The sequence below is a fragment of the Limulus polyphemus genome, unplaced genomic scaffold (assembly GCF_000517525.1).
Source record: "Limulus polyphemus unplaced genomic scaffold, Limulus_polyphemus-2.1.2 Scaffold4364, whole genome shotgun sequence".
Lineage (NCBI taxonomy): Eukaryota > Metazoa > Arthropoda > Merostomata > Xiphosura > Limulidae > Limulus > Limulus polyphemus.
This window is the reverse complement of record NW_013669974.1, coordinates 9,838-17,840: the sequence shown is the minus strand read 5'-3', so window position 1 is coordinate 17,840 and position 8,003 is coordinate 9,838. Positions and strand designations below refer to the sequence as shown.

Here is an 8,003-nt window from a genome sequence, read left to right as displayed (position 1 = left end):
CATACACTTTTTTTTTATTTTGAACTCCGACTCTTAATTTCTCAATAACAAACAAACATGCCACTTAACTATCCCATCTGGACAAATACATACTTACCTAGATAGTTTTTAACATTACAGAAAAACTATAATAGGTTTGCAAATAATCTTTAGTTCTTGTTTTTATGTTACAGAAAAAACTAAAACAGATTTGGAATTAACTTTCTTTGTTTACTGTGTAAGGGAGAAATGGATTAATTAAATTACTTACATTTTACATTTACTTAGCGCTATTTTAATTAACAAGTAATTCATGTCATATATAGTACAAATTATCATAATTAAAAATAATTATTTCCAAATCTATTTTTATTTTTCTGTAATACCACAAACAGATAAAACTTGCCAGACCAGCATATATTTGCCTGAATGTTGCAGTTCTTCCCTATACTATTCAAACAGAACTATTCTGTAATGTAAAAAAAAAACATAAAGATAAACCTCTGCAGACAAGCATACTTTTTTGCCTGGACAAAAGTTTTAAAATCAAAGGGAATCATTCTTTGATGAAAATTGTTTTTTTCTGCTTTTACTGTTCTCCAGGTAAAAAAAAAAAAAAGGAATCATATTCATATTCTTACATATTTACAAAAATTAGTTTATCACTTTGAGAAATACAACTTTTAAACAATTACTTGACCTTCTATAATGAAGAGCTTTTGCATTAAATAGGACAATACCAGTAAATCGTGAAATTAATTCTTACTGAATTCATTTGTAAATGGTTTTCCTTAAATAACTGAAGCTGGCCTTTAAACATTTGGATTGTTCCACAATATTGTTTAGACTTTTGATATTCAAAAACAATATTAATAAACTAAAATAAAATGACTTAATAAAATTAGTCTGATTTGATCACGGATATGACTTAAATGTATTTTTCAGGTTTAATTATTCAGATGTAAGCATTGTATTCACAGCTGCGTCTACGTTTGATTGCTTGAAATATTGATTATGGTTTTATGTATTAGATTATCTGAGGTGTATATTATCCCTGAATTGTTTCAATCATTCAACAAAACATCTTGAATAAATACTCAAATTCAAGTAAGAAACTAAATTTTGTTTCAGCAACACAATTGTTTAGCAGTGATTTTTCAGTCAAATTTAATTTCAGAGTACTTTAAATTTGTATGATTCATGTGCTTCATGGGTGTTACATGTAAAATAATTTAGAATATGCAAAATAGTGCTTTGACAAGGGAAATGCCAAGATTGGTACCACCTTGAATTTGTGCATATAAATGAACCTGGAACAATCACGTGTAAAAACTTTATTCCAAAATGATGTTAAGTATGTTAACAGACAAGTATTAAATATATATAAAAATAAAGAGTATGTATAGACTATGTCTCAGATAAAACAATCAGGTTCTTCTGTAGTGATATAAGAATGTATTTTACAAATGGTTTTCCATCCTGAATATCACAGTTCACATTTTCAACTAAATTAATGCATATATATATTATTATTATATTGGTTGTTTGAAACTAATGCTATAAAAACATTTAAAAATGTAATTATCAACAAATTGTTATTGGGTTATATTATTCAAATTGTATCTTTAAAATTATATGTTTTAATTCTTCCTTGTTTGATGTGCAACTGTTAATTAACAGCATCTTCCAAGCAAATACATATGATGGCCCAGAGAGTTTTATATATATGTGTGTATTTTAAGGAAAAACTATAATAGATTTGGAAGTACTTCTTTCTGATTAGTGTAGGGAAGAGTAATCAGGTGACAATGAAATGTGTCATTCAAAGTTAGAACTGGGAGGTTAACTCAATCACTAATGGGCATTGATTACATCATTCTCATGTAAAATAATTGATTAATCAAAATTATGACTAAATTTGTTATTGTTATAAAAATAATAAACTGGTGTTTCAGATAGGTAATGTTCTAGTTTACTCCATCTATACAGTATTGTGATTAATGGCATGGAAATAATGAACTAATCAAAATTGTCGAGTCAGATTATTCCCATTATCAGTTATTCCAACAATCCAGTAATCTAAAATATTTCTGTTATGATTTTTCATTATTTTTGATCAATTTAAAGTTGTTCAGCTTTATCACTTAGCATCATGATTCAAGAATATAATCAAGGAATTGAAATTAGGTTTTACAATTATTAATATTTCTATTATTCCATCTATCCAAATAATTAGAATATTGCTGTTATGTTTGTTAAACACAAAGGCTACACAGTGTGTGCTCTGTTCACTGTTATTATTTGAAGCCCAATCTTTGCTGTTAAGTTTTTTTTTTCCCATCTGGTGAGATTAATTAGTTAGTTGAATATAGCTGATTAATGAGGCTGATGATTAATTGGTTATCAAACTCCACTAATTACTCAGCTCTTATGTTAGTTAATTGCCTCATTTGTGCTAGTCTGTGGGGTTTTGGTTGGTTGTGGTATTAGAGGAGAATTGTAGTACTTGAATGATGTGTCATTTAGTGATAGAAACTGCTCCTTTCAAACAAATATATGCTGGTCTGGAGAGTTTATTACTACAAAAAACTAATAGCTTTGGAGATAATTATTTATGATTACTGTAGTTAAGAATTGGAGTAATCAAGAGAGACACACAATGTGTGGAATTTAGAGATGTAAAATGGTACAGGTAAAATAATTTTTGATATTACAAAAAAGCTAATAGGTTTTGAAAAAAAATTCTTCTGATTACTGTAGGGAGAGTTGAAGTGATTGAATGATATACGACATGTTGTATTTAGTGCTATTTAATGTCAATTTGGACAGGAAGATGCTATTACAGCTACTTTTACCCTTTTTTATTTTATCAAAAAAAAACAACTCAAATCTAACCTCAAACCTTCCCTTAAACTTATGGTATCCACCACATCTGAAAGAAACCTTTTACAAAGGCCAACTATCCCATTAGAAAAGTAAAACTGAGCTGAAGATGACTTTCACTTTGCCAAAATTTATATTTGTGCCCCCTTTTCTTTCCACTCTCACCATAAAATACAAAAAAGATAATGCATTAATACTCTCAATTATCTTAACAGTCTTAAACACTTTAATTAGATCCCCTACAACTGTTCTTTTTTTAAAAAAAAATGTTTTTCTGAAATCTGAACCTGTACTTGTATAGTAACCTTTCCATTCCAGGTACCATTCTAGTAACCCTCCTTTGAACTATTTTCAATACTTCAATGTTCTTCTTAATGTAAGGATCCCAAGACTGAACATAATACTCTAATTAGGCTTATCCAGTGACCTATACAATGAAATAACCTCTTTAGACTTGTATTCACTATTTATGTAAATACAACCCAAAATCTTATTTTTCCCCTACCACTAACAACCAAGATCATTTTCTTAAATAATACTATTGAGGTGATTCCTATCTAAATTATAGTAACCTATAATCATTACTTTTTACTATTATTATTATTAAAACCCATCTGCCAGTTATTTGCACAATTACCAAAGGATCTAAGTTCTTTTGTAAAGCAGCATCCTCTTCCTTACAGTCAGCAAACTCTATACCTTAATATTGATAAAATCAATTTATTTATCATTCCTTTATCTGAGTAGTGCTATTGCAAATTTGTATGAACTGTTCTAGTTATGTAGTATATTGTTTATATTTATTTTTTGTGTTATAAATCATGCAGTATTTGATGCAATATGTTTAGAGAAAGTAACCTATTATATTTTATCACCTGCTCACTCAAGTAATAATGTAACTTAAGTTATTACAATTTTATTCTAAATGAAATAAATGTATCTTACTTTTAAAGCTTTGCACTTGATCAGAAAAATTATAAATTATGAAACATGAATGATGTCCTGACTCCCAACTTACTGTAACAAAAAATAATCCTCAAATATTCATCAAACATTTTCATAAACTCCTGTGAAGATATAGCCTTTACCATTTTAACCCTACTTGTAAAAAAAAACTGCCTTGTCCGAGATGCATTTGGCTTTTCCAAACCTCTTATCCTCCTGTTTCCAGGACTCAACATGAAAACATTTGATGCACAAACCTTATTAATTCCTTAATAATTTTGAATAATTAAATTAGGCTATCCCAGATCCTTCTCTTTTCAGGAGAGAAAAAAAGTAAAAGATCTTAACCAAGTACTGTCTATAACCATCTGACATCCAATCTATATCCAGAAAAATAAAATACTTTCTCTGAACCTTCTTCTGCACAATGTCCTTTTTAAGATAAAGGAATAAAACTGTACACACTCCTACAAATAAGGCTTAACTATTGACTGATATGTGAAACAATAGCCTCTTTAGTCTTTTAGTTAATATTCATCATATTAACCAAAAGTCTGTTAGTTTTACTATGTGTAAAATGACACTGAATTGAAGGCTTAACAGTTGTATCAACCATTACTCCAAAATCCTTTTCCTCGTGCATGCAATTAATAACCTATAGTATTTGTGTAATTTATAATTACCAACATGGATAACCTTTACTTATCACAATTGCCATCTGTAATGTGTTTATTCACTTAAGCAAGTAAAATCACAGCATCTACATTACATCCAACTTGACCTAAACATTTTATATAATCAGAAAGCTTTGAACTTATGCCCCTATTGTTTTCATTAATGAAAATGAACAGCAATGGTCCCAGCACTGATCCCTGAAGCACACTGCTTTTAACATTAATCCAGTTAAACTGACCTCCATTAATAAGAACTTTTATGCTTCCTTCCATTAAAGTAACTTTTACTTCATCAATCTAACCTGTCCCTCACTCCAAGTGAGATGATTTTTATCATCAGTCTTTTAAATGGTACCTTATCAAAAGCTTTCTGAAAAGAAATCTAAGTATATGAAATTCATTCCTTTACACTCATCCAGATAAGAAGTAGCATCATAAGAAAAAGGTGAATGGGTTAGTAAGACAAGATCTTCCCCTTCTAAAGGCATATTGGTTGTCTAACAAAATTTTGAATTTCATGAAATGATCCTACAAAGAACGTTTTAGCAGACATCTAATGCTTTTCCCGTCCTTAAAGCAAGATTAATTTGGCCTAAAATTTTCTGGACAGTGCTTATCTTCCTCTTTAAAAATTGGAGTAACATTAATCACCCTACAATCTTCTGGCACCTGGCTAATGTCCTACCAAAAATGAAAACAAGTACCCCAAAAATGTGGTACATAACCTCTTTTAAAACTTTAGGGTTAACATCATTAAGTCTAGAATTTATTTTATTTTTTGTTGTTGTTGTTAATGAGCTCTACATTATCACTGATATTGCACACTTACAAAGTATTTCCTCCAAAAAAATTCTCAAAGTCAGAAATACAAGAAACTTCCTCCCTGCTGAAGAACATTAAAAGAAAGAAAATATCAAAGTTAAATTCTTCCAATAAATTTTAAAAAAAAGATGAGAAAGTAAAGTGAGAGCCTAAAAATTACTAATTCATGATGATGCATTACCCGTATACAGTGTTATTTCCGTTCCTTTATGATGTTAGTATGATTTTTATAAAACAGTATCTTTGTCATTTCTTTTTAGTATACAAGAATCTATATATTTTTATAAATATAGTCAAGTAGTCATGGCTGGAGGTGCTCATGCAGAAGAATCCCAATTTAAAGGTCTGTCAAAGTATTTTAACTCACAGACATTGAAAGGGCGAGCAAATGTAAGTTATTTCCACTTCAATCTATTTGATATGTTAATCCTCTAAAATGTAAACATTTACCTTTTATATTATTTGAATCATTAAATGTGTTTTTAAGACTAAAGTGACAGTATTTGTAAAGAAATTAATAAATCTTTGCAAAATACTACTTAATATTCAGAAAATGGAGACAAAAAGGTCATCTAGTAAGCAGTAATGTTTTAAAAAATAGCATTAGGTCATTTATTATAACCAATGGTAATATAAAATCTCAGTCTAACCATCTGTAAATCTGGCATCACAGGATGTATTGATAATATTTCTGTATAAGATCATATAAGGTGTGTGTATTAATGATGAGGGGGTATCAGTTGGACCTGTAGAAGAGCTCTATATTTTGCAGCTGGGAAGCCAGGTTCAAATCTAAGCAATACCACAAAATATTTCCTATACTTTAAATTGTAGATGCATTATAAGAGTGGCAGTCAATCTCTTAGCATGGGTGGTAGGGTGTTGCTGATTGGCTGCCTTCCCTCTGGTCAATAGCTAAAAATTACTGATGCTGTTACAATATATATATATATATATATAGTATAATTATTGAAGTAATTTGTGAATATAAAGGCTGTTTGAAAAATATTTTAAAACTTGTTAATAGGTTGCCAAGGCTACTTATGCTGGAATTGCTCTAATAACTCTGTATATGATGACTGGTCGAAAGAAGAAAGCAGAACCAACACCCAAGAAGTAGAAAGAAGAATTTATTAACTTCACAATCATGATATAATATTGGAATAGCTTACAGAGTTGATTAAATATAATTCAGGTTTATTAGATTACTTTTTTCCATGTAAACAGTTGGATGTGTAAAAAAAAGAAAATGTTTAAGCAGTAAAAACTAAGTAATATGAAAAAGCAAGAATAAATGTAAATAAACAGTGAAGTCGCATGTGCTTATATTTGACTGAAACGGATAAGAGTACTTGTTTAAAGTGCATTACATACTAATACTAGCCACCACACAGTCCTTCTCTGAAGAGAATATTAGCCAAAATGTAATTAGCATCTAATTACTAATTAGATGAATTAGTAACTACTTAATAATTAAGACTTATGTTAGCATTCGATGGTCACAACTTTACTGTAAGTACTTATTGACTTGGTTATGCTTTGGAATTTGTAAGGAATTTAGAAAGACTTAACTGTAAGTTACCTAAAATAGATAACTATCTTGCTTCCTTCATAAAAATAAATAACATAATATAATTTGTAAAGAGTAACTCAGAAATTTAATAAAGCATTGTTCCAATATATGATCAACTATAACTACATAAATAAGCACAAAATATAGCCTAACATTAATGGTCTAATATCATAAGAGATAATTTAAGACAACATAGACTCAGTAATTAAAACTTCATACCAAGGAAATTAATTTAACAAAACTAAATTCACACAGCAATTACCAAGATAAGAAGCTACCTAACATCACAAACACATCTAAATGTACATTAATGATAAAATGCCATTAGCAGAATCTAAAGAGATGTCCCACGTATAGAAATAAACATTGCCCGAACACATAATAAAATACCTTCTCCAGATATAGCTTGCCAGAGGAAGAAAAGAATAATTTAGAATCAAATTAAGTCAGCAATCCATAATGTCATGAAATGTAAACCCTACTCTAATACCACTTTAACAGAAAAACTCTGCCCTCATACATGTAAAGAGAACACCATAACAATTTTACCAGCAGAGAGAGGTAATGCCACTGTACTTATGGACAAGGAGGAATACTCCATCAAACTCCAAACTGTAGTTGGATATGGCCAGTACATGAAAATCGAGTCTATCCATTTCTGTATTTTTTTCTAATGAACTTTGTGTTTAAATTTTTCTTATATTATACAAGAATTTATATTAATAGCCAAGCAAAGCAAATTTCTTTGTAAAACGTTTTCTACACATTATTGTTTCATTAACTTTAGTTTAATTCAGACAACCTTCTGAGCATTTATGGGCTCATAGTCTAGGAGAAGTAAGCTGTGTTTTCAAACTTTGTTCAAAATTTGTTTTAGAAAAACATATGATTTTATTTTCAGGAAAAGATTACCCCTCCCCATAAATACTTTAACGTATGTTATAAAGACAAATTGTGGTAATATTTATTTTTTTTCTGTGAGCCTTTGAATCATACAGCTATCAGAAGAGTTCAAAAATCAGGTTTTCAGTATGTCATGTAAAAGTAGTTTCATTCTATAATATCCAATCAGAAGCTGTGTAACACATCATTCTCTGTTTTAGTATAAAAACATCCACAAAGCTTTG

At 29.3% G+C, this 8,003-nt stretch overlaps 1 long non-coding RNA gene across 5 annotated transcripts in view; it reads left to right on the top strand.

The window, feature by feature from the left end:
* The window catches only part of LOC106471039, a 7,595-nt gene extending 610 nt beyond the window's left edge, over window positions 1-6,985 (top strand). For 3 of the 5 annotated variants that reach the window (XR_001291536.2, XR_001291535.2, XR_002613179.1), the window contains exons 2-3: window positions 5,597-5,693; window positions 6,331-6,985. This is a non-coding gene — a long non-coding RNA (uncharacterized LOC106471039). Of the gene's footprint in view, window positions 1-5,563; window positions 5,694-6,330 lie in introns of all 5 variants that reach the window. The other 2 variants (XR_001291534.2, XR_001291533.2) reach the window with 1 other exon arrangement.
* Window positions 6,986-8,003: the final 1,018 nt, after the last annotated feature.